The sequence below is a fragment of the Dermacentor silvarum genome, chromosome 9 (genome assembly GCF_013339745.2).
Source record: "Dermacentor silvarum isolate Dsil-2018 chromosome 9, BIME_Dsil_1.4, whole genome shotgun sequence".
Taxonomy (NCBI): domain Eukaryota; kingdom Metazoa; phylum Arthropoda; class Arachnida; order Ixodida; family Ixodidae; genus Dermacentor; species Dermacentor silvarum.
In genome coordinates this window covers 61766204-61791829 of record NC_051162.1, presented here as the reverse complement: position 1 = coordinate 61791829, position 25626 = coordinate 61766204, and the positions used below count along the sequence as shown (strand labels likewise).

Genomic DNA, 25626 nt, shown 5'->3' with positions numbered 1-25626 from the left:
GCCCAGGTGGTCGAAATCCCCGGTATATATTTCCGCCGCTTCCCTTCAGGTGCCGGTTAGGCCGCGCTCGCGCAGGATCTTAGGCTACGTTCACACTTGGTCTCGAAGCTGTCGGAAGCGGCAAAATCTTGCAAAAATCCGCCCGCCTAGGCGACAAAACAGGCAGAAAAACAGGCTGCGAGCCAAATCGGTCTCGGGCCGATTTTTTCGCCATGGCGAAGCGGAAACGCGGCGGAAAGTCGTTCTGCTTCACTGGAAGCTACAGTAGCATGTAAACAACCGGTCGTAAAATTGAACATGGCACCAAAAGTATAGGCTGTAATGCTGATCGACGCGATCAAGAACCAGCACTTGCTCTACGACAAGAGTGGCACTAAAACGTACTGTCAGCAATACTCGCGATAGTATTCAACGTCGCGCGACCGGAGGGGCGGCAACGAAGCCTTGGCGTGACCCAACTTCCTCCTCCTCCTCCTCGCGCTTTTGCAAAGCCAGGCGAACCCACCCCCGCCATTTCCGAGGTGTCCGCGTATTCCGTTTATTTATTGTCCATTTCTAGAAAACAAGTAGGTAGAAGTATAAAAGCCATTTCTTCTTCCACTTCCATGGCAGACAATAGTTAGGCAGTTGGCGCTCCATAATTCTCCTCGCACGTGTACGGTATGTTGCAGAAGTCGCGGGGTGCTTTTCTCGTCGCGACGATAGATTGGGAGCGTAGGTCTCACGTAGGACGCGCAGGCTTTGGCGAGCCCCAACACAAGGGCCAGCCTGGCTTTTAGCTGTGATGTTCCTGTTGCCCCTTTGGTGTCCTGGAGGCGCCGACAATACGAAATGATGAAATGCTATTACAACTTCTATATAAAAGCTATTAAAGAAATATTATCACGCCTAGGCACCAACCTGTGACTCAGCGCTACCGCGCCCGTGTGAGGAGAATTACGGAACGCCAACGAGGAATTTACCGATGGTCGTAGATGACACGCGAAGTTGCGTAAAATGATCACTTTTGATGACGGTACGTGGGTCAAAGAATGAACATACCGCTCGAAATAATGCAATAATGAGCGCCACCACGCCGACAAACGTACGCAGACTAGATGGATCTCGTCGATAACGGCAGCGGCGGCCGCGGCGGTCGCAAAACAAATGTGAACAACTTGGACAGGCGCGCAAAAAAATTTCCGGCCGCTTTGGCCTTTCCGCCCGCTTGCCGCTTCCCAAGTGTGAACGTAGGCTTAGCCTGCGCGAGAAATGTCTCTTGTTTGCGATTGCGCCCCTACGGAAGGCTGGTAATTACTGGTTTGTTGTTGAATCCCAAACCAGCAATTACGGAAGGCTGGTAGTTGCTGTTTTGATGTGGAATCCCAAACCAGCAATGTACGCACGATGGGGTTGATGACAGCAGTGAAATTCCACCGACTCGCAACAGAATGCACGAAACAGACAGCCGACAAGCATGAATTACTAGCTGTGCGCAGTACAGCGTAAGTAAACTCTTGTTGCAGGTGCTGACAGTTCTCGTCGGAGTTCACGCGTCCTGAGAAATTGATTATGCGCACTATGCACTGAACAAGACCGGAGTTCATTCCTGCATCACTAGTACACCAATCAGCCGAGATTCTGTGAGGTACAAGGCCGCTTACTGTTTGCACCGGCGTAAGTGAAGCAGAAATCAGTTGCACGCACTACTTAAAATGCGTACACATGCCCTATCTATGCTGTGCGGTGAAATATTCTGTACAATTCTGAATCTCTTGACGTAAAGGCAAATGACGGCTGCACGCTCGCACACAGTGGAAGACACAGCGGCCCAAGCACTTGCCGCAGGAAATGCAACCCTCTCGTATGAGGGAGCAGGGCGACGAAAGCTTCGAAAAAAAAAAGCCTTACGCGTTTTTGCGCGTATTTAAGTTTTCAAGCGCAAAGACGCAGCGAACAAGCAATTGCTATGGGAGTAGGTATAGCCTGGTCACACGTGCATTTTCACGCGTATAGCCGTCCTTGACTTGTGAAACGCACTTCGCCCCGACGAGGACGACGCCATCTACGCTTAACGGAAATGAACAATTAATGATGTCTTCTCCAATCGGACGGGTGGTCTCAATGATGCGTTTTCGAAGACTGGTCCATTCAGTGGCGCGATGAGAGACCGTTGCTCCAAACGCCCACTGTACCTGTCGTACTTACTGTATTTACTGAGCTTACTTTACTTTTTACGTAATTTCTTCACAAGCACACGCACACGCGAGGGGGGGGGGGGGCGGTCCCATGTCGTTGTTATACATGTATAGAGTCTGCTTAAACTACCGGATATTTGTTATCGATCACGTGACGTAGAGGAAAGCAGAACCTTGCTCCTCCCCCCCCCCCCCCCCGGTCGGGCTGGTGAAACACCCCGAAAAAAATTTCTGGCTACGCCCCTGCCCATGGCGGAGTGCTAGAGGTTCGTTGAAGATATGGGCCACGCATGTACCTCATCTCCACTTACTCGGTGACCCAAGTGGGTCCGATGGTCGGTTTCGAAAGCTGTTCCGCCAAAACAGTAGCCCCATTACACCACGGACTACCCAGTGACCCATGTGGCCGCTGGTTAGGCCAAGGGTAACCCGGTTACCGCACCACGTGTTTATGAGCGTTCGCACGCACAGGCACGCCATGCGCTTCGGAGGTCACGCGCAGGCTTCTGTGCTGCACCGCTGGTTGACGCCAATTGGTCTTAGGGAAGCGTGGAAGTACGATACGTCCCGTGGTAGTACACGCCTAATAGATAACTCGTTTGGATGGTGGCAGTTCTTGATGCAACGCTAACGCAATACCGTCGACTGTCATCATGAGATGGGTTCTGTCGCAATCTTTTGCTCACAAGTAACCGCAGTGAGTTATGAATTCGCGAACGCTGCAGCGCACTGAAATGAGCGGCTTTTTGAAGAAATGAACAAGTACATGAGTAACTTGCAGAATGTAGCACTAAATGCCACAAGGTTCGTTGTATAGCGCTGTATTTTGAGCGATAAGCGGCAAAACCGCTTCCTGCAGCAGTATCATGCCCGGAATTTCAAGCAATGTTAGCAAAGCGACGTGCAACTTGTCAGTCCATCCCCAAGGACGGTCGCAGCTAATAAGTGCCAGCAGACCGTACATTCTTGGTAACCAGTGTCTACCGGCGTTATTATTCGCCGACTTACCCTTACGAAAATGAATTTAGAGTTCCTTTAGAACTCCTAATGAGTTCTTATGTAGTCAAAAGGGACTCTATAGGAACTCGCGCTCTATAGAGTCGTCTGCATAGAATCTCTATACGAAGTCTAAAGCAGCCTGTCTATAGAAACATGTCATTTCACACACAATAAATGTGCAAAAGAGGGCTTCTATCGGCTGGAACGCAGTCACTGCAGCACTTGGCAGCAAACACATAAACGCTGCCGCACATTTTCGCCTACGTCACTAAAATGCGACGCATGCACGCTGCAGAGACGTGTGGTTTTTTAGAGGAATCTTCGTAAGTCGCACAATACTCAGATAATGCACGAACGACATGTACTGAATTATATAGAAGAACTTTTATAAAACGTTTTTAGCACTTCTAATGCGGCCTGTCTATAGACTGGCTCTCCATTCGCTCTCTATTAACGTTCTATAGAGGGTGTATTGATATCTTACGTACTAAATTCTATAGAAGAATGTTCATGGAACATTTTAGCGCTTCTAATGTGGCCTGTCTATAGACAGGCTCTTCATTCGCCCTCTATAAACGTTCTATAGAGGCTGTGTCGACATCATATGTACTAAATTGTATAGAAGAATGTTTATAGAAAATTTCTAGCACTTCTAATGTCGTCTGTCTATAGAGCGGCTCTCTATTCCCACTCTTTAGGCATTCTTCAGGGTGTTTCACTTACCTTGTGCGAAACATTAAAACATGTGCAAATGCTACGTAGCTGGAGAGAACCATTGCAAGGTAATGTTTGCCCTCAGATACTCAAATTATTTTTACATTCCGCCTACTTCGATAATTAGTCCTAATAATTAATCAACTTCTCAAATATTATATGTGGATGAAAATTGTCAATGTGAAAAATTGTAGAGCAGCATGAAAATACTCCCGACACTCTGTTGCTGAATACGTGCTACATAAAAGTGTTGTTCCGAGTGGGAAAGAAGCCCACGAATACACGCAAAGTCCCTCGAGTGGCCAGTCGCGCGGCAATATTTCACAAGTTCATTAATTATTTAACACTACTTATCTAACTACGCGGAATGCAAAAAATGATGTGAGTAACTCCAAACGACGGCTAACAACATTACCTTGGTTTGGTTAGCTCGGTACAGCTACATGGCATTTGCATATTTTCAAAGTTTGGCTGAAGTTACCCTGTATGGAGGGTGTATTGGCATCATATGTACTAAATTCTATAGAAGAATGCTATGGAATGTTTGTAGCACTTCTATTGTGGCTGTCTATAGACTGGCCCTCCATTCCCACACTATAAGCGTTCTATAGTGTGTGTATTCACATCATATGCATTGAATTCTATAGAGGAACGTTTATAGGACGCTTAAACAAGTTACCGTGCGTCCTGTCTATAGAATGGCTCTATACTTGCACTCTATAAACCTTTCAATAGAAGGTGTCGAATACTGCTGAATAATATCTCAAAGTGTCTTTTTAACTCGGAAAGACAACAGTGCGCCGATGCAAAATTTTGTACTTGCAACAAATGATATGAAAAAAAAATGATATATACGCTAGTTCAGAGCGAATTGGACAATTGCATTTGCCTTTAACGTGGTGGGAGGCCTTCAGCAGACACATAATAGTAAGATTTCATAGGTTTTACTATCAAGCAAGAGCATCTTCACAATCACTGAAGAAGGCAAACAAAACGAAAAGCGAAATTACACAAAGTAACGTCAACGAAGAGCATTGTGGTTTCTATCGCCGATACAGGTAAATCACAAAGATGACAAAGGAACACTAAACAAAACTGCGCGTAAGCGGCCGCGTCTATCTGCTGGAACGCAGTCACTGCAGCACTTGGCAGCAAACACATAAAACGCTGCCGCACATTTTGGCCTACGTCACTAAAATGCGACGCATGCACGCTGCAGAGACATGCGGTTTTTTCGATGAATCTTCGTAGGTCGCACGATACACAGAGAATGCACGAACGACATGAGTGCAATCCGCGCACGATAAGCACACCCACATGAAAGTAAGATACGGCCGACATGGGTATAACCTGCGCCACACGAGGAAAATCAAGAACCATCGTATATTTGTTGCTTTGCGACGCTCAATTGCAAAGCGCACGGAAACATCGCCCACTGCCATATGCACCTCCGAGATTGTGTCAACAATTCCGCCATGGAGCCCAATGTTGAAGACAACAGGAAGCTACTTAAAACGAAGTTACGGCGCAGGTAGCGCACCTAACGGCTGCAGGAAATGTCGTTTAGGCGCTTTAAGGCAGGTGATCGGAGTTCAAATCGTTCAAATCGCGCCCCAGCGATGGATTTCTCAGGATCACATAACCAGATCTCGAAGGCCATGTTTTCGCTTGCTGCTTGCGGCATAAGCGATTCAAAAGCAAGAATTGGGTTATGAAATTTCTGCCTGCGCTAAACTGTAGCGTACAATATAGACTGGTGGATGGTTCTTTTTGTCTCGCAACATATATACGTAATTGGGCACAAAATCGCAAACAAAAACGTGTTGTAGTGGTTATTATTGCTGTGATCACGGAGGCCACAACAGCCTCACAAGTACACAGACAGCGCTGGTGGCGCTGGTCCCGGAGACGTACAGAAACAGAGTTCCCAGTAATGGTTCAAAAAGATTGATGCCTGGAATTCTTCGTATTTGCGTGTTTCTCAAAAATAAAGGTAGGACATTAAGCAAAATAATAACAAGGGCTTGGTGACGCAACCCACCACCTCGTTTGAAAGGGGACGCTCATAGCATCCATCCATCTATCCACGCGACCGGTAAAATAAGGCGTGTTGTTGTTCCTCCGTCTAGATTTTGAATGCGCCGGTCGGTAGAGCACGCTGCTTCGATGTGTTTGTTTGATCGTGTGTTTTTAGGCTTGTTTTATGAAATGCGGTGTAGTTCGCGTGCACGAAAGTGGCGGAAGATAACCTGCGTCTCGCTGCAAACTCGCCGTATGCGTGACGCGCCAGGCAAATGCGGACCAACGATTTTCATGCCGTGGAGTGTGTTGCCTTTGTCCCTTTGTCCATTTGTCTTTGGTGGTCGTGGAACGTTTTATGGACTTCGCAATGAAATAATGCCTATTATTAGTGTGCCTCAGCTCGTCCATTACGTGACGGCATGTATGCTGGGATCAACATCGTCGACGCAGCACTGGCAACTCGGAGAGCTCTTTTCGATCTCGTCGTACTGTTCAAAAGGTAAGCAATCGTACTTGCTAACTACACGTGTGTTGTGCGTGGTTATCGTGTGCATAGAGTGCCTTGCGGACGTAGGAAATACAACACCCACGACAACAGTGAAAACCTGTGCTGGTGCATGCGGCGCGCTGGTTGTGAGAATTTAGTTCGAAAATTTGTTGCCACAATGCGGAATTGATAATCCTGATAAGCGTTTTCTTCCGCTGAGAAAGATTACGTTCGGAAATTATCGTGTTCATCTTGTGCACCTGTGCGTGAGCTCCCGCTTTTCTGCTGAAGTTGCATAGTAACGATCCACCTGCGTCTTACTCCGATAATTCTTTCAATGACGTTTCCTTGCTTATATATGCTTCGTCGTTGTGGGTAATCTCTGCTTACGAGGTTTTAGGTTTACGAGCAGTTCTAGGGGGAAAAATGTAAGCCAATCACAGCTGGTAGTGGGTAAGCCAATCACAGCTACTTACTAGTAAAGCTTTCTTTTCATGACAAGGTGTGTTTACATAACTTTGACATAAATAAACATGACAGGGGAAAGTTGCTTAATCTAAGTAATAAAAAAACGAACTCTCTAAAAAGTTTTTGAAATACATTTTAATGTGCAGGTGCGACGTGCCCAAAATTTTACTTTGATGAAGAGGTCCATATTATCAAGACATTCAATAATTTCGACCTTTTGCTCTCTTGCCATCCTGCGCTAGTGCAGACATTGTTTTCGTGACCAATTTAGGTGCTTGCTTGTGTTCACGATATGACAGCTTTATAGTTCCACTGCTATAAGCTAACACAGAAATTTTGTAGTGGTGAGGCCGTGGCCCGCAACAGTGTCCACTAAAAGGAGGAGCCCCCAGAAATGCGGACCCCATATGAGTGCCTGCAGCAGCCCGGCTGGATGGTCATGTCAGGTATGTGTGGAGTTTACATGTTCCAAAAAAGTTGGATCTTGGTATCATTCATGGTTAAGTTTAGCCACACATTGGTTTATGCAGTTTACTAAAGAGGATAAATATTTATGCAACTGTATTCAACTTACGTACATGTGTGTGTAAAGATTATGCACACATTATCATGTTCTGTATAAAACTAGATCTGACATGTCCGGATGTTTAGTATTTTTTCCTGCATAAATTGCTTGGCTGCAAGATAAATTTTATTTTTGCTTAGTACACAATATGTTTATCGCTTTTTAGTTTGGTTTTATTGTCTTAAAACTGTTTCCCTATGCTGTTACATTTATTTCCACAGTTTTTCCTGATTGTGCTACAAGCTCATGCAGTTACCTGCGCATGTAAGAATGTAAGTCTAAGCACACAGTGTGCACACCATTGTTTATCATTATTATCTTCCCAGTTATTTCTGTCCTGTTCCCACAACAATTGTGTCTAGCAAATACACATTTGCTTAGCTTGAATGTTCTGAAAATAAATATGAAGGTCAGTTTTCGCTCTGCTCGGTTACTTCAGTAATAAATAGGCAGACTGATTTCAATCCCTTGTGATCTAGAAAGGATATCTTTTTTCGTGCATTATGAATGAGAGCTTGCTCACAGATGTCTTCTTATTTATGTGGTATGCCTCACTGATTTCTCTAGTTAATTTTTCAGTGTGGGTGAAAAGAGATGAACAATCTTAATCTTACATTATGCCTGATTGTGGCAATGCATGGCCAAGTTAGACAAGCATACTGGTCTTTTGAGTGAAGTATGGTCATCTCTTAGGCACATGTTTAGGCACCGGCCAGTTTGCCCTACTAAGTTTGACCACACGTGGAAGGAATACAGTACACTGCCTGTGAAACATACTGGACAAATTTGATGGCATTTCTCACCGAGGCAAGCCTCCCTTGCCTGCTTTCCTTTCTCAATTGCTTGCGGTCTGCCATGTGTATCTTGCCTGCTTTATTTTTCGCTAGAAATACATGCGCATAGCAGTCTACAAGTGAACTAAGAAAGGCACCCTGGCTAGGGAGACTATTAAAGATACTATTAAATTTGTTTTGTGTCTGTCAGGGGTAGTGTTGTCTATTTCTGATCATATGCATATTTGGTCAAATGTACATGGAGCAGACTGGTCGGTGCCTCAACATGCGCCTAGGAGGGCACCATAATTTACTCAACGAACCATTATGTTTGTCCCACTTGACCATGCATTGACGGGACTGGGGCTGTGCACCGGATTTGGATTGCTCATCTGTTTTGTTCACATGCGGCAATCACTTCACAAAAAATGTGTGCGAAATACCACATAAAAGAATGGGCCACAATCTGTTTACTAAATTCTCCGCAACCTCCAGTAATAACAAATTTGTTGCGACTAGTTTCAGGCACCTTCTTTTCAGATCTTTTGCCTGACCTACAGAGCTTTAAAGCAACGAATGTTCGAATTGCCATAACTCCTGAGCCTAATTTTTCTTTTCTGTTTTTCACATGCTGTGTTGCAAGGACCTTTTTTAATTAAAATTGAATTAAATTTTTTTTATTATTTACAAATAGAAATTCTCTACATTGTCATTGAACACAGGATAAACATCAATGTACACCCGTGAGCAAAATTGTATGGACCAGGGGTTGAGCGATAAAGCCGATTTTTTTCCTCTGCCTGTGAAAGCAATTTGAAATTGAGGACGGCAGTCTAAACTTGGCATTGCAAACTTTTCAGTATACTCATCAATTCAAGTTTGTGCTTGTTAATTACAAAGAAATTCAGTTTTCTTGACGACCCTGTGGTCCATATACTTTTGCTTACGGGCTTACATACAGTGATTGTAGATTAGAAATTGGTGACTGTTTCGATAACTAAAAAAGCGAGCACAGTATTTATACACCATATTTCGTGAAAACAACCATTAAAAGGCTGATTGGTCCCCATGCAACAGATAGTTAAATGCGTTATCATGATTGCTCAAGATCTCAAGCTCCACATGAGAAATTGAATACATGCATATTAAGCATAGCACATACGAACTATGGCGACCAGCAGATGTAATATTAATTTTTTCACCCACTGAACAATAGAAGCCAGTAGATCGTTCTCTTTTTCTTCCAAAAGTTTGTTTGCTATGCGTTAGGAGCTTTAGTTCATGAGTGTTCCTACTTGCTTACACTTGTTAAAATGGGAATGTGTTGTCATTACAAGATGACATTAATGTGCGACTGGGCTGCTGTCTTTTGGAGACACTTTTTTTTTGTCACTACATACCCAGGAATTCTGGACATTGCCTGTTTACCATTCTCTGGAACTTCACGGCAATGCACAAGGATAACTGAATGGGCAAAATTTTTAGGAAATTATATTTCAAAATATCAGCTAAGTATCAACAAGTTTCAATAGACTGCGCCCAGAGGGTAGTCCTTTGTAACAACATGTATTTATGGTACTTGGTCGTAACATTGGTGGTGTGTCAAAGCAGTGTTTTGGTGAGGGATGGGCAGTGAAGTCACACGACAGGAGCAAATCGTATTGCACCCTCCTGGCAGTATTGGCTCGAAGAAGAGCCAATTTTAAAGCGTAACGCGATCTATTTCAGCTGGAGTTGGAACGGTAATTGCAGAGTGAGTGACGCGGGGGGGGGGGGGGGGGCAGTCTGTTTGCAGGCGCAGGTTTTTGAGAGGCAGCAGGGAGGGAAGAGTGTATGTGCGTGGTCACGTATTGAACGTGCGTGCCTGTCTGTGTCTCCATATTTGAATTTGCGTGCACACACAAGTGCGCGTATGCGTTTGCGAGCATTCGCACGTTTCTGTATGTGTGCATTTACTTGAGCCTGCGTGCATACATTTTTGTGCCTGCGTGCATGCATAGGCGTGTGCAAATATACATGGGCAAACTGGTGTCCTATCTCTGTGTGAGTGTATGCGCGTATGTGTTTACGTGTGTACGTTTGTGTGTATGCGTGCATGCTTGTTTGTGTTAATGTCTGTGCGTGTGTGCGCGTGCATACGCGCGTGTGTGTGAATCTGTCTGCGCATGTGCGTGTGTGTTTGAAACTGTGTGTGTGTGTCTGCGTGTGTATGCGTGCGTGTATCTGTGTGTGTGTGCTCTGCGCGTGTGTTTGTGTCTGTATGTGCGTCTGTGTGTTCGTGTCTACGCACGTGTGTGTGCGCGTTTGTGTATGTGTGCGTGTGTCTGTGTGTGTATGTGTCTGTCTTCTATTGCGATAGCAATTATATGGACACCCCAAGCGCATTTTTGCCATCCTCATCGCTGTGAGGTTCCGTTTAAAGTCCAACTACGATAAAATGGTCGCTGCGCGCCCTACGCTGTGTGTGCCAGTGAAAGCGCACGAGGGTGAGCACGGGGATGAGGTGACGGAGAGGGAGGGAAAGCGGGTGTGTTCTGCTCCGTCAGCTGCTGTGCACAGCGCGGCCGCGCAGGTGCCGTATCTTGAAAGCGATCTGCGATATGGGTGAAGTGCGCACCCGCGCAGGCCTAATCTTCAAAGCGATGTGCGATGGGGACAAAGTGCATGTGCCGAGTGCCGGTAGCTTCGTATGCGCTGTGCTTTTAACGTTTAGTTCGCGTTGAAGCGAGACGAGAGACAGCGCGAAGGTCAATTTTCCCGCTGCTGCTTCGCCTCGCGGGCGAAATGGCGACTTCTTTCATTTATTTGCTGCATTTCTAAGAACCGTTAATTTGACAGTCATTCTGGCTATTCATTCGCCACTGTGACTTCTAGTGTATACCGCAGATATGTAGTCAATTTTTTCAAATACAATGGTGCCATGGCTCTAGCTCACTCCAAAAGTATACTGATGCTTCAAACCGCTGAAGAAAAAAAAAGCCTTGTCTTATAAATTTGGAAACATCTCTGGAGTTACCATTACAAGTTTTTATGATTACTCATTGTCTAACGTATTGTCTGTGTCCTCTGGCTGCTTATGGTTCACGGATTGTTATTCTGCTGATAAAACCAAAAGACACGGACTTTTCCGCATGCATACTTGCTGTACAAAGCTGCATACGAGCATGGAGATGAAGACAGCGATATGGTGACTGGCATGATAACCACATAACTGACACTTCATTGATGGATGTATCCGACAACAAACAGCTGTCTCTTGGAAATGTATGCTGAGGATTACTGCTGTGCTGTGAATAACAGTTGTTTACTGGGACAGAAGGCTGTTTGTGTACTGTGTGTCATCGTCCCTGGTGTTGCATGCGACTATGAAGTCAGCCTTTGCATTTCCTATATATCTACAAATTGTATTTGTCGCTATAAGTGAGTTATCATGCACCATGGTGAATGGTGTTTCGAGGTTCGTGCCTTCATGCGTTTGTGTCGGCCGCACATTCACGCACCTGAAGATGCTGGTCTTCTTTCAACGGGAATTGCGGGCACTGTTTCGAATTTACTTCGGCTCCCAGTATAGACTGAATTAATAAAGTCGAGTGCGTATCAATAGTTGTGCTATGATCAACATTTTGTGATTATGAAGATGTGCACTGTCTGTGGTTTATCCAAACACGTAGGCTGATGAATACCGCCATGCAAATGCACTTAAAAGCTTGTTTAAATTTTTTTCGCTGTTAAACTGTGCTTCTGACCCCAGTTCTAAAGTTACCTTGAACAGTCTACTGTTTTTTTAATTGAGAATCACCTGTACCATACCTGCCAACTCTTCCGAATTTTCCGTAAAATGTACGAATTTGGAACCGATTTTACGAATGTCGGCTCAATTTTTACGGAGAAGTGGCTAAATTCGCGAAATTATTTTTTAAAATTCCTAATAAAGTCACACTTTGTGACCTTGCCTTCGTCATCAGGTCGTTGAACGACCCGATGACGGCCGGACGTCACTGGTTGTCGTTACTCTCAACAATACCTGTACATAAGTGGCGCCCCCAGAGACGACGGCGATTTCGGATGGATGCGGCAGGCACAGTTTCTGTTTCGGAGGCTGTGGCTTGTCTCGCCTGTCACCTTCGCAAGGCTTTTTTTTTCCCGAGTATGACCTGTTTTGTGGGCCTCACTTCTTTTTTTTTTGTGCGATGTGCTGCTGCATCGGGTGCAGTGCGACTCTGGTACTCCGGTGTTTCATAGCCGTAGCGGCTGTGAAGTGTGATGGCGTGCTCGAAGCCTCGGCAGAATTCCCGCGCCCCCTCCCCCGGTCGCGAGTTTATGAATTTGAAAGTCTTGGGGTTGGCAGGTATGCCTGTACGATATATTTGAGTTTCGACCGCTTTGTACAAAATTTGCAATTACACTAGGGTGCAACTTAATAGTTTGAACGATGAAGGTCTGGGTCCCGATGTTTCCCTCACTTTTTCTCTCTTGTCTCGCCGTGTATGCGAATAACGTACGACGTACTGAAAGAACTGTCCGTCTTGCTTAATTGGTGCTGTCTATTTGGTTTAGCGGTATGTTGCACCTGCCTCTGTGACACGGATATTCATCGTTTACTAGTTAGTCGCAAATTGACGTTGCCGTTTATTGTGCCTGGCAGTGTACTAAAAATTCAATTTCTTAAGCCTACATGACGCGAATACTTGCAACATTGGTAGGCACCTGAAAACTGTTTAATACATCGCTTACTTCTTTTTTTCTCTCTCTTTCTCATTGAGTTAAATTTATCAATGAAAAAATTATGAACGCCAGATGATTGGTCGAGGGGCTGTCGAGTCAGTTTTTTTTTGTGCTGATTAATGAAGGCACGATCTAGAGCAGCCTTCGCATCCTGGCAACGGCGCTACTGTTGTGGCGATGAGGGATGGAGTGCTCCAGTGTTTTTGTTGTCACCAACCACCCTGCTTGCAGCCTTTACGAACATCGTCGTGTTTGAAGTTATGTGGATGGGATATACAAGGTGTCCCAACTATTATGCACCAAGATTTAAAAACACAGCCATTTACTCGAAGAAAACCTAGTGCATATTGTTTTCAGTACAGTGGAGCAGCAGGCAGTAATTTTTTCGTTACTGAGATTTAACTTGGGTAATTGTAATAATTATCTAACCCGAGAAGTACTGTCCTAGTTATCAAAGAGTCAATGAGAAAATTGTAGAGCAACATGAACTCCCTGTTGCACAGTATGAGGTACATAGAAGTGTTTTTCCGAGCTTGAAAGAATGCCGCGAATACACGCAAAGTTCCTCGAGCGGCCAGTCGCGCGGCAATTTAGGTATTTTTCGAGCATCGTTCTGCATGGAGGTGCGAGGAGTTCTGCTCTGAGGTATTCATATTGTTACAGTGCGTCAAAGGTAGTGGAGCAACAGCATCAGCAGCAACAACATTAGGAGAGCCGCGAGGAAGAGAAGGACGACGTGTAGTATCGGCACCCACTTGCCCTACGGCTCTCTGCAATAAACGCCTTCTACACACCCCGTAACAGAGTGGTGGAGGTGCTGGGTATCTAAGCATCCAACGACGGAATCACTACCGCCTGAACCTCGTCGCAGCCGTCGATTGGCGGGACTTCCACCATCCTCAACAGCAGGCATGTCCCGAGAAACTGAAGCTCCGAGACCGACGGGCTATTTGCAACTGTACAAGGAGCCACCCAGCTTTGCCGGGACTGGCGGTGAGGATGTGGACGAGTGGTTGAAGCAGTACCGACGGGTGAGCAAACATAACGGCTGGGACTCCGCCTCTCAGCTGTCAAATGTTGTGTTCTCGCTCACGAACACTGCTCTCATGTGGTACGACAACCACGAGAACACGCCTACGACCTGGGATACATTTGTCCAAGAACTGAAAAAGTGCTTTGGAGACTCCGCAGCGAGGAAGAAGCGAGCTGAACAGACTCTGTCCCAAAGGGCCCAACTCTCTGGCGAGACATGTACTATGTACATAGAAGAGGTCCTCAAGCTATGTAGACTCGTGCATTCAAGCATGTCTGATGAAGATAAGGTGGGCCATCTTCTCAAGGGCATAGCTGAAGATGTATATCAGTTCTTGATTGCTAAAGAAAACCTGACATCTGTGGCCGACATCATCCAACATTGTCGCACGTTTGAAGCACTGAAGATGCATCGCGTGGCACCGAAATTTGGCCGTTTGGCTAATGTGCCGACATTGGCCTGCGTTGACGCGAGCACACCATCCGATCTGTCGTCTACAATACGACAGATAGTTCGGGAAGAGCTCCTCCGGTGCCACGAAATCGGCCGTTATGGTAGCGGCGACTCACGAGGCGACGAACCCGGACTACCAGCTACGTCGTGGCAACCCTCTATTAATGCGGCGAACGTGGACGATTATAGAGCTGTGCTTCCATCTGCACCCACCAACCGGGCACGCTTAAACAACGAGCAGCAGCACCGCACTTCTTATCCGGCGCAGCGGTACTGTACCACTTATTCAGAGTACAGAGAATACGACGATCATGACCGATACCCCATGCTCGGTGGCGAAAATGAAAGCTTCGAGCAGCACCGTTAATTTCGGCCTCCTCGTGTGTGCTATAGTTGCGGGGTCCCTGGCCACATCGCCAGGTTTTGCGACCGCCGCCGACCTTTCCGAGAACCTTCACGAGCGACGTACCAGTCAAATTATCAACCCTTTTCCGCGTCATGGCCTCCACGCCTGCCAACCAATCGTGGAATTCGTCAAGGTAGCTTCCGGAACCCGTCACCAGCCTCCGATCTCAGCTTAACGCCACCGCCTGCTCTAGGTACTCGGCGGTCTCCATCGCCGCGGCGTCGCCGGCTATCCCCACCACCGGAAAACTAGGCAGTGCGCCCGATGGGGGTGAGGTCGCTGGATACCGTTCGCTGCCAACCGACATTCCTCCGCCAGTTTTCATGCTGAAAAACAATGCTCACGTGCTTGTTGGCGATATACCTACAATGGCTCTTGTGGATACTGGGGCAACAATTTCCGTGATGAGCTTAAATTTTAAAGCCCTACTGGGACAAAAAGTGATGTTTTTGTGGAACAATATTTACACGTTTCGTAGTGTTAGTGGTGACAGGTTGTGCCCGATTGGTGTTTGTACTGCGGATGTGTGTTTGTGTGGCAAAGTTTTTACCACTGAATTCGCCGTTATTCCTCGATCCACGCATGATGTTATTTTAGGCATCGATTTCTTGCAGGAGTGTGGTGCAATCGTTGACTGTCGAAGTGGGGAGCTTTCGGTACAACACGAGGTTATGACAGGACTCATGGAGAACTCGCCACGTGAAGAAGGTGCCTTTTGTGTTTCGGAGGACATAGTCATTCCCCCACTATGCGCTGTATGCGTTCCGGTCATTTGCTCTGGTGCCAACCCCGCCACATTTGATGCCGCGACGGAGCCGCTTCATTCGGCCTGTGTAAAGAAGAACGTTTTGGTTCCGCATTGTTTAGTATCGGTACTTGAAGGACACTCTGGATTATGGGCCATGAACTATACGGCCCAGCCCATACTTCTCCCTTCTGGCATGAAGCTCGCTCTCTTCAAAGAAGAGACACCGGCGTTACTGGCTGTACTCGGAGCTGCAGACGAGTCCCTCCATCCCTGCCCATCGGACTCGAAACTACTTCAGATAGTGAGCAAGTCGCTCTGCACGAGTGAGCGATACACGTTACTGGATGTTCTATCCAAGTACTCGCAAGTGTTTGACTTTTCGCAGACTGACACGACGTCCCAAATTCCGACATCTCGAATACGCCATCGTATAAATACCGGATCAGCGCACCCTATACGACAGAAGCCGTACAGAGTATCCCCGACTGATCGCAAGATAATTGGCGAGCAAGTTCAGGAAATGCTGCACAGGGGGATAATTCAGGAGTCCGCGAGTCCCTGGGCTGCACCTGTCATCCTCGTTAAAAAGAAAGATGGCAGTTGGCGATTCTGTGTTGATTATCGGCGGCTAAACGATGTTACCAAGAAAGATATCTACCCACTTCCGCGTATAGATGATGCCTTAGACTGCCTTCATTCGGCTTCTTACGTTTCTTCTGTAGACTTGAGATCCGGCTACTAGCAAATCCCGATGCATGCCGACGGACAAGGAAAAAACGGCGTTCGTAACACCCGATGGACTTTTTGAATTCAATGTCATGCCGTTCGGCTTGTGCAACGCACCCGCCACCTTCGAACGATTCATGGATACTATTCTGTGAGGTCTAAAGTGGGAGATATGCATGTGCTACCTCGACGATGTTATTATTTTTGGACGCACATTTCTCGAGCTTAACACGCGTCTTGGTATTGTACTCAGCTGCATACAGAAGGCTTGTCTTGTGCTCAACTCTAAAAAGTGTCATTTTGGTGAGCACCAAGCCTTGGTGTTGGGACATCTTGTGGACAAAGACGGCGTCAGGCCTGACCCTGCGAAGACAGAGGCTGTTGAAGCATTTGAACCACCCCAGTCTGTCAAACAACTTCGCAGCTTTTTAGGGCTCTGCTCCTATTTTCAGCGGTTCATTCCTCGATTTGCTGACGTCGCTTATCCCTTGACCAGCCTCCTGCACAAGAACGCCGCTTTCGAGTGGACGCCTGATTGTTCTGCTTCCTTTCGACAGCTAAAGTTTCTGCTGACGTCGCGACCGATCCTCCGACACTTCAATCCTTCCGCGCCAACAGAAGTCCACACAGATGCGAGTGGTGTAGGTCTTGATACTGTTCTGATTCAGCGCACGGATGACAAAGAGCACGTCATCGCCTACGCAAGTCGATCATTAAGCAAACCCGAGCGTAACTACACGGTGACTGAGCAGGAATGTCTTGCTGTCATTTTTGCGGTGCAGCGATTTCGGTCGTACCTGTATGGGCGTCACTTTACGATCGTCACAGACCATCATTCTTTGTGCTGGCTCGTGAATCTTCGCGATCCATCTGGACGCCTTGCACGATGGGCCCTGCGTCTGCAAGAGTACAGCTTCACTGTATCCTACAAGAGCGGCCGACGACATGCTGATGCCGATTGCCTTTCCCGGATGCCTCTTAGTACGACGGAACGCGACGCCGACAGTTTCGACCACCTCATCGCATCCGTACACCGTGATTTCCCAGATGCCACAACCTTCGCAAGAGAGCAACGTGATGACCCGAGTTTAGAGCCACTTTTCTTTGCAGCGAAAGTCGACATCATGTAGTTTTTGTGTTCGGGATGGACTGTTGTATAAGAATTTTTGCGCGATAGGTGCACGGTTTCTTCTGGTAGTGCCAGAAGCCCTCCGCTCTTCTGTTTTGCGCGTCGTGCACGATGATCCAACTTGTGGAGAGGTTGCGCAAAATTATACACTGCCCTATATGGTGGTTTCGGACCGCTTTGGTTTTCTTGCCTTGTAGTTCAGCACCTGATCCAAAATTAATCTGGCTTTCGTACTGCCCTGGTTTGAGTCTCTGGGGACTTGAAGAAATTGGTTGACATTGCAGTCTTCTTTTAGGCGTTGTAGGTAGCTCTACATGTTGAACACGGAAAAGGCGTTGGACACGGACGGACGCTGGGCTTTCAGCTGTGCTTTATTGAAAATTACATTGCCGCACAACACCTCCAACACATGCACATCGTCACCTCCTCTCAAGACATGTACATTGTACATGTCCAGCGTCCGTCCGTGTCTAACGTCTTTTCCTTGTGTACGCATCCTTGTGTATTCGCTGGTACCCCCGTTTTCAAGTTCATCATGCACCAACTGGCCCAAGAGCTTGCGCTAATGCAGCTTTACATGTCCCTCTAATCTGCAGTAAGCTTGAGACTACAATGCCCTGTGTCCCTTCAGAAGCGAACTGAGCTCTGGAACCACTCAGTATCAGTAAAATTTTTCTAGTATTTCAACTGTCCCCCTGGCACCCTGAAGAGTTAACACCATAATACCTGCATCATGAACGTACATTTACATGAGGCATTCAAGTTGGAAAATAGCACAGGGACACTGGCTATGGTACTGCCTCATATTGCTTGCTTTTTACTGTGTAAGATTTGCTGTATCTAGGCACAGCGTAAGTACAGCTCTCTTGATCAAAGCAGGAGCTTCCCATGCAAATGAATTTCCATATTTTTTTTCAGAACAATGAAATTACTTCAAGCACCCAAATGGAGAAAAAAGGTCTAATCAGAGGGCTCGCATTCTTACAAGCTTGACAACAGAGCGCCACCCGGGCATTAAAAAATGAGGTTGCACCAAGGAGGCATCACACACAACTTGGATGTGTGGCATGTGGCAAAAGGTACGAAACATATTTGTATGGCATCCTTCTGAAATAATGTCTACATTTATTTCAGAGAGCTGCAGTGATTTTAATGCCGGAGGCATGAGGCTGATTTTGACCTTCACTGGGTTTTATAAACAAATATACATGACAGGTGAAACTGCACTGATACTGCGGAACAAATCATTGAAAGTTCTACGTGGTACAACTATATGACACCTTAAAAAGTGTAGTTGTTTGCTTTTGCCCCAAGGGGCGTGCATGTCCAAAATTTGGAGGACGCTTTAGTATTCAAAGATCCCTGAATGCTTCTCAGGCTTCCCGGCAGCTGCAGCTTTCTTTTTTTTGGCACCTTCGCGGCGCTAGCGTGTTATGCTGCCGTGTAGGCGAGCGCCATCTGCATGGGTCTTTCGCAAGTAACCTACCCGAGCGCGCCGCTGTTGTTATCGTACAAATGCTGGAAAAAGGGTCTCTGTTCGAGTTTCCTCATAACAAAATTATGTTTTCCCATATATTCAAATTACAATCTCACATATCATGATTGTAGGTTGTAGTTAAGTCGTGCTTTACAATTTTTCTGACAGATTTTGCTTTGAGAAATTAAATTTTTGCTCACTAATGCCTTGCACCAAGTGGAGGGCCTGTATGGCTGGGGTGGTTGGGCGTGAATTTCTCCACCGCAGATGCCTACGCCGACGCCGGATTTTTTTGCGCCACGGGGCCCTTCATGCTATCGCAATAAAATGAATCAGCCCATTGATCTTGCTCTGGTGGCTCAGTGGTTACATTCGTCAGCAGAGCAAAATGATGCTGGTTCGAACCCCAGCTGCTGCGTTATGAAGGGGGTGGAATACAAGAGCTCTTCTGTGTCATGCTTTGGGATCACGTTAACGCTTTCGTTACAGCGTATATAGACTTCGGTCAATTTCATCAACAGTTGTTGTTCGCGTTGTTAAACATTTCCTTTGGAATTCTACTTGCAACGACATCACGCAACGTCTGAAGTGAATCTACTTGTCAGATTTGACAATTTTAGGCAGATTGGCCAGTCTGGAAAATAATACTTCGACTGGGCGTATCGTCGAAACTAGCCTGCAGTGCTCCTAGCACTTTAATAAAGAGACGGCAAAGATGCGCTTTGATTGACTCGGCGACTTAATTTTTAAATGACAGCTGCAGTGAGGGGACAGAAGCTTCTCTCGGGTTGGCGATATTCCGATCCGATGTGTCGGGTGTTTTAACGTTGTCTCAAACATAGGTAGATGCTCATGGATGCGTGTTATTTTGATAATTGTGTTGGAATAATATCATGTACAACTTTATGTTCCCCACTGTGGGTTGCTTTTATCGATCAGCGCTTCGACAGCATATGTACAAATATTGCGGGCAATCTTTCCCGCCATCGGGGCCTTTCACTCACAAGAGCGCGCATTCGATGCATAGGCGTATCTACCGGGGTGTCAGGGTATGCCATTTGTGCCCCTCCCCCCCCCCCCCGCACACACACTTTTGAAAGCGGGCACTTTCGGATACATACCGGAAATTCCAAAACTACAGCTGAGGTTAAATTTGCTTTCATAATAGAGTGGCCACGTAAGTATTGTTTTCTTTACTAAGTATCCCCTGCTTGGGCAGCGAGGATTGCCTCTTGTGCCTCCTCGTGACGCACTCTAGCGGGCGACGCGCGGGATTCTCCGTATACGTTTGCATTGCAGAGAGGCCTGGCGCTGGACAGTTCCTGCCCTAAATAAATGTCCACTTGGGCTACTTGCACATGCCCACTTTTTTGGGACCGCCTAACTGTATCTGAGAACACATTCAGCTTGCTATATTTAACCTTCGGGCGAAGGGAGAGGTCCGGATAAAGTATTACAGTCAGCCCCGCCCAACGATTGGTGTGCCGTACGGCATGAAATCGCTGGATTATCAAATGCTGGAACTCTACATCTCCGTATAGAGATAGTGTACATAGTGTTGCAGTCTCAGTATTTTTGATGGTGATAAGATACTGAGACTGTCATATGTAAGAGGCCGCCTGCGGTGCGAAAAAGAAGAGCACGTGAAGCACAGTGTTCGGAACGGCACGAGCTCTCGAGGTGCGTGAGTCGAGGCGTGATCGGGGGATGAACGGCGCTGTCGATGGATTATCGACGTGGCTCCGGGCCAGGAAGGTCGCATCGCCAGCTCCGCTCTGGCGATGGGAGACTTGGGGGTCTGGCTGAGTCCGTGACGTCGGCCCTCTTAGGTGTGGCCGTCGACCTCGGCAAGTTCGAGCGAGGCTCCTGGACTGGCTGCAGCCTCTCACGGCAGGACCGGGCACCCGAGAGAGGATCCCACTTCTGCGGTAGACCGGCACGTTCGATTCTCCGCGGGACGCCACGTCGGCACTCAGGAAAAAGTTGCGACGCATCCCGACACTAGGCCTATCCAGGTGGGCCTAAGCAACGCCGAGCGCCCTCACTGAAGAATTACTGACGAGCTCATCACCGACGAAGTACCGACGAGCTGACCACTGATAAAAGAGACGACGCGACGACGGCAAGGCGACTACAGCATCAACGAGAGCACCGACCGCTGGGGAAAAAGAGCCGACAAGCCGGAACACACGTTCAACGACGGGTGCAGCAAGGTGACTGTAGCGTTTCAGGCGTGCGTCTCGGCGATAAGACAGGATTGCCTGACTTTGAAGGATTAGCCACCACAGACGAGTGTAGGCGCAGATTAGAATTTGTTTAGTGCATGAAGCTTCAAGTTGTTCTTGTATTTGTTCAATATGTTTTAGTGTGCTTGATTTTTTTTAGTTTGAGTCTTGAGTTTGCGTGCTATTAAGGGGACAGGGTAAGCCCTATACTCCCCATGTATTTTTGGGCATATTGTGGTGCACGTTTTTCAGCAACTAATAGAGATATCGTTCAGAGGTTGATGTCATTTTGTTCAGTACTTTGTCTTCTATCTACTGAACCAAAAAAGTTTATTATACACAAAAGTGAATTATTAAGCATTTTTTTTCTTCCCAGACATGCTTTTAGACCAATTTTTGTCAATTTTCTTCTTATTTCACAAAAACTATTCATTGTACAGCCTTAAGTTTGGTTCAGTATATTGCCGCATAACCATTTAGTATGCACACAAAAAATCAGCATGGTAGCTTTTGTCATATTGAAAACAATTGTACCGACATAACGAAAATTCTTGTTTTGAGAAAACTGACTTTAAAGTAAATAATACCTTCAATCCCACGCTTTGCCCTCTGAAAAAATGTTTTGACCCATTTATTCAGTAGGAGCCAGCTGCATACTCATCATCTTGGTCAGCTTCGCGCTTCTTTTGCTGTCGTTAAGCTTCCCGAGTCTGTTTTGTTGCTTGATGCGTTGCTCTGTCAGCGCATACGCAGCACATACACCAGAACCAACGTTACCAAAGCTCAACACATGGAAAACGAGTGAAAATCGCAAAACAGCGTCTCAAGCTTCTCTGGCTAACAACTCGAACACTGTTGCCATACAGCTTTTTCTTTCAGCTAAAATAAGGAAAACTGTAGGTTTTTTTGCAGAATAACGCTGAAACAAAACTACGAAAACACAGCGGGCTTAAAAGGGGGCGTGCCGATGGTCGCTTTGCTTTCAGAACGCTTTTTTTGGTTTATGTAAATTGCGCAAAATGAAGTGTGATACTGAAAAAGATGCAGAAAAGAATGTACTTTCATATTCAGATAAAAACAAAAAATCGCTTTTTTTCATGATATTCGCTTACCCTGTCCCCTTAAAAATGTGTTTGCTGTGTCGCCATCGGTATTCCTTCCCCATCTCTTCTAACACCCGCATGCCCCCGAGATCGGTGACAAAAAACATCACAGAGACTGCAACGTTATGTACACTATCTTATTACCATCAAAAATCTATTAAAACCACTTAAAGGTCTAACTATCGAATTTCATTTGTGTAATCGTGACTTATCGGGGATTTGTTCGTGAAAATGACGGTCGAACATACAGAGCCATTTCAAGACTAATAGACTACTAAATTGAATTATTTCTAAAGGCATGTGGTGACTTATTTTTACGATTTCATTTTCAGGCCGTTTCTAAATAAGAGCTACACCATTACTCGTTTCTCTACAGGTGCAAGAACAGCAGACATTTCATATCTAAGAAATGGAGGCCACTTTTTGGTGATGTGTACGCAAAAAGATTGGTTGTGTGCTCGAAAAACAGTTGATGAATATTCCGTTCTCCCAATTTTCCTGCGCTATACATGGCATTTAGTTGTCTTCCCCCTTTATCCTCGGTAAACTATGCAGGGCACAGTGTTTATATTTATTCGAAGTAGAAAGCAACGTTCTGCATGACGAGCGATTTATCTTTATTCTGTTTAGATTCATTACAGCCTTTGTAGAAAGTTACTGATTGAAGTGTTCCAGAGTGGTCATACTGCCGCTAGTAGAAATGTTTCCCAGACTCCTAAAACAACTGCACAAGATATGAACTTGAAATTTCTTGAAAATAGACAGAATTTTAAGCGCAATGCATGGTGACACTTTCACTTTCCTGTTTTAAATGCAAGTGTTGCAGATAATTACTAAACCATCGTTTTTTTCCATGTGTTTATGTGCATCATACGAGATGCATAGTTTGTTGCTCCGGTAGCCCCTGCTGAGCTAAACAAGTCGAAATTAAATGTTTTTGTTTTTCTACGTGCCCCTGCAGTTCTTTTGATTAGGGGCATAGTGTGGACAATATGTAGGTAATGTCCCAAATGAGTGGGTTAAATTCGCCTTTTTCCAATAAAATAGACGGCTGCACTGTCGTAGATTTAACTACAACAGGTCAAATTTTGCAACTTAGGGTGAACAAGATGCCAATTTTACCAAGTGATGTGTGAGTAAATGCGTGTATGTGCGATGGTAAATGTGTATTGATCAAATGCAGTATAAAAAAACTGTAAGCAAGTATTTGAAAGTATGCTGCTGTTATTAGCTAGATTTTCCAATGTCCCAAGAGAACTTAGCGTTTCAGATAAATATTTACTTTGGCAGAAGAGGTAGCCTTTTCAGCAGAATGTGTCACGAAGTTGTAACGTTTGTTTTTTTAGGAACGATACGAATAATTATTGAACCCTCATTTTTTTCTCTTTACTTTTTAATGCGTGATATATTGGGTTTGCTTTGTGTTTTCACTGAAATAAAGGAAGCAGCTTATGTTTTGTGACTCGGGACCAGGTAATGTCTGATGTGTAGGTAAAGTTCAAAATAGATGGGTAAATGGGGCTTTCGCAGCAAAGTATGCATGCAAGCGCTCTAGAGTGTTATGAGCCTATCTAACGGGGCAGAGTTGTGCCCACTGCCCCCACAGAACTATAAATGCCACCAAGACCAAATTTATCCAAAATTTGTGGTACGCTATCAAAACTCTCTGAGCGAAGTTAATTGAGGTTGCATCAAACATGGCCTTTGTAAAAATAAAATTCTTATTCAAGTGTTAGAGCGTGTGATATCATCGCTTTCAGCTATGCTTCCCAGTATTCTGATATAGCTGTAGGTTACAACAAATTTATATTTCGTGGAAAAAGGAGGTGGGTCATGGTAAGTGCAATATGCGAAAAAACTTTTGCGTTCCTGGTCCAGTTAGAATTGCGTTGCTAATAATTACGGAGCCATTGGTTTTTCCCCTATTTTCACTCGTCATAAGGCCTTCCTAGTTGGTCTCATCGATGTCTTCGTTGAACTAAACAAGACACTTTGTTTATATTTGCTGAAAAATAAGGGCGCGGTATGGGCACTATGTCAGTAAACTTGAAAGACAGGGGCCTAGTTATGAAATTTGCAGTAAATTACGGAAGCACGCGATCCGGAGCTTCATGAATTTGTTTTACGAACAAAGCAGAATTTATCCCGCTGCGCAGGGAGAACTGCGAACTCAACCGATATATCAAAGCTATCAAAACTTGAGTGGGTGGGGGGGGGGGGGGGGAGGAGGGAAGGGAGATAAATGGTAAATGTTATGGCGAAGTAAGATTTGTTAAGGAAGTACTGGCTTCTTGAAAATTTCTAACAATGAGTGCTCGAAAGTATTACATGCGGGCAAGGTTTCAAACAGAACAGTCATACAGGCAACTTTTTAAACAATACGGTATATTTGCAGGTAACCGGAACTTTTATTCAAACTGATTGAAAGAAATAGCTTCGCTGGATATTTTGTTGTCATTCTGCAAGGTTGCACACACCTGTCTTTCAAATGCGAAGCATTGCTTGGGGAACATTTGCCACTTTAACAGTATCTATCTATCTAGTTGCCTACGTCTTGGTGCTCTTATGGTATTTTCATTAACTTGGTAGGTACCAAAATTGACATAGTATGACAAGAGTGCATGACGAACATAAATGATAGGTCAAGAGTTAATCCAGGTGGTCAAATTTCTAGTCTGGAGCCCCTCCACTACGATGACTCATATAGCCAATGTGTTTGCTTTGGGTCGGTAAAGCCCCACCGGCCCGACCCTTGTGTGCTGTCCTCTGCCGTTTCTGCCTGGGATGGTCCAGCGCACTGGCCATTCTCTTGTCCGTGTGGCCACTGCTTGCAGGATACTTCCTCGTCGCCAACATGGCTGGGCCAAGGACGGGCCAAAACCTGTCCGACCTCCCGAAGGTGGCCAAAGACTGCTCGGTGGTGTTGCAGCGTCTTGAGGACGAGGTGCCCGGCATAAAATATACAACGGGGTCGACCCGAAGCTTGGCCAGAAAGAAACAGCTCGCCAGAGCGGCAGGCTGCACTGATGGGGCCCATGGATGACGGGATAAAGAGCTTTGTGCTGAATGAGCACAAAGCTCATTCAGCACGTAGGCAAGGTGACAATAATTGTGTGGTCGTGCACAGTTCGGCCTACACTGTAACTTGCACAGACCTGAAAACTGTGCTCCATAGAAACTGGCTTAATGACGTCGTCATTGACTTCTACATGGGGCTTGTGGCCGAGCGTGCCAAAGAAGCTCGAGATGGTACACGCGTTCATGTGCTGACGACGCACTTTTATAACGAGCTGAAAAAATTGGGCTATGCCGCTGAGCTGCTGGACGGACATGGTCGACCTGTTTGCTTTCGACCTGCTACTCGTGCCCATCAACAACGACCACTGGTCACTCGGT

At 45.9% G+C, this 25626-nt stretch overlaps 1 long non-coding RNA gene across 2 annotated transcripts in view; it reads left to right on the top strand.

Moving 5' to 3' along the window:
- The first annotated feature begins 6068 nt into the window (after positions 1 to 6068).
- Positions 6069 to 25626, top strand: part of LOC125940136 (uncharacterized) — a 48591-nt gene continuing 29033 nt past the window's right edge. The window contains exons 1-3 of one of the 2 annotated variants that reach the window (XR_007463365.1): positions 6069 to 6411; positions 7210 to 7313; positions 18344 to 18433. This is a non-coding gene — a long non-coding RNA (uncharacterized LOC125940136). Of the gene's footprint in view, positions 6412 to 7209; positions 7314 to 18343; positions 18434 to 25626 lie in introns of those variants that run through there. The other variant, XR_007463366.1, reaches the window with a different exon arrangement.